Genomic DNA, 5,000 nt, shown 5'->3' on the forward strand with positions numbered 1-5,000 from the left:
AAACATTTAGAAATGGAATGATTCATGATATAGTTAACTGCACATACACCCCCCCCCCCCCCCCCCCCAACACACAGACACAACCCCACAATCTGTGAGACTTTACTCCGAAACAAAATGGACATTGGCAAGTCAAGCAATAGAGAGAAGCGGAAGAAAAAAGCAGCAATGACCCTCTCCTCTAGTCTGATGGGTCTGCTGTCAGCTAACCACTAGAACACTAGAACCCTAAGCAGAGCTCTCTTCACTTCTCTCCAGGATTCTGTGCAGGGGAAAAAATATTATGTTTCTCTGTGTCTTTAATGTCCTGTCTAATTGTACAGGGATTGGTTGTCAACTGCAGCTAAACATAGTGCTGTGAACCAGAGCCTGTGTCTGAGGGAGTCCTGTCCTGGGTTTCAAATATTATTTAGAAATCTTTTGAAATACTTGAAAGTTCGCTTTAGCCGCCTAAAGAAGCCAGATGGGTGGTGATTACACTTTAAGGGACTATCATATCGTCTATCATCCATTTTGCAAGCAAGCTCCATCAAACACACGATAAAGTATTATACTGCTTGTACCCGACATGCAAGGCCAAGCCAGACCAGACCTGCTACAATACTCTATACTTGGTTTGTTTGTTTGTAATGAAATTAATTGGAATTGTATAGATGAGATGAAGAGGAGAGTGACAAGAGGAGGACAAAGACAGTGAAGATACTGTAGGGAAAGAGTGAAGAGAGATTGATGGAGCGATATTACACCCTGACTACACCGCTCGCGTCGTATGCGCGAGCTTTGCAAAATACATTTAGAAATCTATGTTATTCAATTATTGCGCCCACACTGCTCGCGCGTGTCAACGAGTGTCTGCGTTGCCAAGGGCTAAATAGAAGTCAGTTCTTAGTTGTGACGCAGATCGCGCTGCAAGTCCTGCCTTTCCCATCTCCTCATTGGTTTATAGAAGCAGATAGGGTGATTGAAAGACAAACTGTGTCGTCGGTCGTCGTGGTAATACTATGAAAGTTTAGATGCCAATCACCATATAAGTTCAAGAAGAAAAATACTGGAAGGAGGAGAGATGACTAGAAACGATTCGGTTGACCGTTTTATGTGTGGATTAATTGTCGGAATAGAGGACCTTGTGCATTTCAGGTAAAATAACAACTCAATGTTTATATACCAGGACAAATTAGCTAGCAACAGCAAGCTAGCTAAATAGGACAAATCAGCTAGCAAAGAGAGGAGAGAGAGAGAGAGAGAGAGAAGAGAGAGAGAGAGAGAGAGAAGAGAGAGAGAGAGAGAGAGAGAGAGAGAGAGAGAGAGAAGAGAAAGAGAGAGAGAGAGAGAGAGAAAGAGAAAGAGAGTGTGAGAGAGGGAAATAGAAAGCTAGAGCTCTGTTTTTATTGTTAATTGGCTTCAAGCGTCTCCAGCGGGGTAACGTAATTACAGTGGCTGTGAAGCGGGAGAGGAGGGGGGCGGTTGTAGATAGGGAAAGGAGGGAGGGAAGAAAAGCTTGGCCGCTCTGATCCTTCCTCAAGTCACCCTGGTTCTCATCCCAAAATACCAGTCCTGGCTGCTGCCCGCTACCAGCTGTCAGTGCACCTGCAGGCTGCTTAGTTATGGTATGGGCCCTCCCTGGATCTCCCATGACCTAACCCCTGTCTGCTGCTACACAAACCACAGTCATGTCTTTGCAGCCTGAGGAGGGGTGGAGTAGGGGTGAGGAGAGGAGAGAGGAGACATGACTGAGAGAGAGGTGTGTGTCTTGGGGTGTTTCTCGATGTTTTATGGGGCGGTTGTTCAAAGGCTGTGGGGCCGAGTGGTTCGTGTTACGGTGTGAGACGATGATGATGGCTGGTGGTGAAGAAGGGGTTGCCACAGCTGAGTGTGTATATATATATAGAGTATATATAGCTACATATCACACACCTGGTCCTCTATCGCATATAAAACAGTTGTGGGCCTCACTAATTGTAGGATTTGGCAGCTGGTAAAGCGAACACTTTTGGCATGACGCCTCGGTGTGTGCTGTGCTGTGTGTGTGTTGTGTGTGTGTGTGTGTGTGTGTGTGTTGTGGTGTGTGTGTGTGTGTGTGTGTGTGTGTGTGTGTGTGTGTGTGTGTGTGTGTGTGTGTGTGTGTGTGTGTGTGTGTGTGTGTGTGTGTGTGTGTGTGTGTGTGTGTGTGTGTGTGTGTGTGTGTCTGCTGTTACCTCACATGCATTTCTCTCAACAACGTACTTGGCAGGTCTTACTGTGTGATACATCCATCATACATCCAGAAAGATAAAAAGCAGCAGTGGAAGGGTGTCTGTATTTGAGTTTAGATATCTATCAAAGAAGAGAGAGAGAGAGAGAGAGAGAGAGAGAGAGAGAGAGAGAGAGAAGAGGAGAGAGAGAGAGAGAGAGAGAGGAGTCCAAAGAGTCAAAGAGTTTTATAAGGAAACTTTGCCGCTGTGCGTTCCAAAAGCTCACACACGTTTGGCAAGAGAGAGAGAAGAGATGAGTGCTCCATATGTGGGAGCTGCTGGGGGAGATATTCACCAAACACCACACACAACACACACACACACCACACACACCACACACCACACACACCACAACACAACACACACACACACACACCACACACACACACACACACAACTGTCATTAAAGAAGGGATGGAAGAGGTGGGAATAGAACTACAGTTGTGCATCTGAACAGATGCTGTGTTGCCTTAGTGGGCCATTGTTTTGGGATAGAAATGGGCAGATGCAGCTACAGAGATATTGCCAAGAGTTCGTATCCCTTATGGGAATCTAGTGACAATCTGATGTAGCAATAAGGTCCAGTTGCCAGCTACTTCCTTCTATCTCCCTTATGGACCTCTGTATATCCTCACCTTTCCGGATGAAACGTCTATGTGAATGAATATCAAATAAGACCCCTCCCTCTCCTGCCCTCTCCCTCTGGCAGTCCAGTGCTCTTGATCAAGGCTAGACACACCTGTCTCTGTATGAGCTGTGGTAATCCCAGCTGTATGGCTGTCCTGTACCTGTGGCCATATGCTTACAAGATACATTCCAGTCACAAAGTTTACACACCTATCTCATTCAAGGGTTGTTCTTAATTTTGTACTATTTTCTACATTGTAGAATAACAGTGAAACATCAACACCTATAAAAAAAGAATCATGTAGTAACCAAAAAGTGTAAAACAAATCAAATATATTTTAGATTTTATTCTCAACCAGCTTCACTGGAATGCTTTTCCAAAGTCTTGAGGGAATTCCCACATTATGCTGAGCACTGTTCCTGGCGCTTTTTCCTTCACATCTGCGGTACAACACTCATTACACTTTACATTACAGTTTTATCATCTTAGGCAGGCGCTCTGTATCCAGAGGCGACTTACAGTAGAGCATCCACATTTTTATTACATTTTTACATACTGAACAAGGATATCCCATCGCCAAAGGAGCAGACGCTCTGTACTCCAGAGCCGACTTACAGGCTAGAGTTGATACATTGTTTCAGTCATATTTTTATCTTTATTGTTAAAAAAATCTACATACTGAGGACAAGGATATCCTACCGGCCAACCCTCCCTAACCGGACGACCTATGCCAATTGTGCGTCGCCCCCACGGATCTCCCGGTTGCGGCCGGCTGCAGACAAAGGCCTGGCGCGAACCCACCAGCCTGGGCTAACCCAGAGACTCTGGTGACGCATGCTAGCGCCCTAACCACTGCGCCACCCGGGAGGACCACCCGGGAACCACAGATCCCCAAACCACTCTCAACTGGGTGAGGTCGGGTGATTGTGGAGCCAGTCATCTGATGAGCATTCCATCACACTCCTTCTTGTCCAAATGCCCTTACACATGCCTGGAGGTTCGTCATTGTCCGTGTTTGGAAAAACAACATGATATCCCACTAAGTGCAAACCAGATGGATGGCGTATCCTGCAGATGACTTGTACTGGTGCCATGCTGGTTAATGTACTTGAATTCTAAATGAATCATACTGTTGTCACCAGCACACAGGACCCCCATCACCATCACTTTCTCTCAATTTCTACCAAAACTTTCACGTGGGGGGAACCACACATGCGAATCATCCGTTCACCTACTCTTGCGTCTCACAAGACACGTTGTGGAGAACATCCAAAAATCACAAAAAATCGCAAATTGGACTCTTCAGAAACAAAGACAGATTGTCCCACCGGCCCTACTGTGTTTCTTGCCCAAGCAAGTCTCTTCTTCCTTGTGCCTTAGTATGGTGTACTCAACATTTGCCATGAAGTAGTGGCTTTCAGTGCAGCCAATCTTGGCACCATGTGAAGGCCTGAGTTCACACAGTTCTTCTCGTGGAACAGTTGATGTTGAGATGCTGTCTCGTTACTGAACTACTGTGAAGCATTTATTTGGGCTGCAATCTGAGGTGCCAGTTAGAACTCATAATGAACTTACTCCTCTGCAGCAGAGGCTAAATCCTAGGGTCTTCCTTTCTTTGGCGGTCCATTGCCCTAATGGTTTTTTGCCAACGCACATTGAAGAACTTGAAGTTCTGTGAAATGCTTGTCCCCGAAAACAAAATGGACATTGGCAAGTCAAGCAATAGAGAGAAGCGAAGAAAAAAGCAGCAATGACCCTCTCCTCTAGTCTGATGGGTCTGCTGTCAGCTAACCACTAGAACACTAGAACAACCCTAAGCAGAGCTCTCTCTATTCTTCTCTCCAGGATTTCTGTGCAGGGGAAAAAAATATATGTTTCTCTGTGTCTTTAATGTCCTGTCTAATTGTACAGGGATTGGTTGTCAACTGCAGCTAAACATAGTGCTGTGAACCAGAGCCTGTGTCTGAGGGAGTCCTGTCCTGGGTTTCAAATATTATTTAGAAATCTTTGAAATACTTTGAAAGTTCGCTTTAGCCTGCCTAAAGAAGCCAGATGGGTGGTGATTACACTTTAAGGGACTATCATATTCGTCCCATTTTGCCAAGCAAGCTCCATCAAACACAGATAAAGTATTATACTGT

At 45.5% G+C, this 5,000-nt stretch overlaps 1 pseudogene; it reads right to left on the reverse strand.

Moving 5' to 3' along the window:
• Positions 1-5,000, reverse strand: part of LOC112069108 (sushi, von Willebrand factor type A, EGF and pentraxin domain-containing protein 1-like) — a 115,095-nt pseudogene that overhangs the window by 50,895 nt on the left and 59,200 nt on the right.

The sequence above is a fragment of the Salvelinus sp. IW2-2015 genome, unplaced genomic scaffold, assembly GCF_002910315.2.
Source record: "Salvelinus sp. IW2-2015 unplaced genomic scaffold, ASM291031v2 Un_scaffold910, whole genome shotgun sequence".
NCBI classification, from domain to species: Eukaryota; Metazoa; Chordata; class Actinopteri; order Salmoniformes; family Salmonidae; genus Salvelinus; species Salvelinus sp. IW2-2015.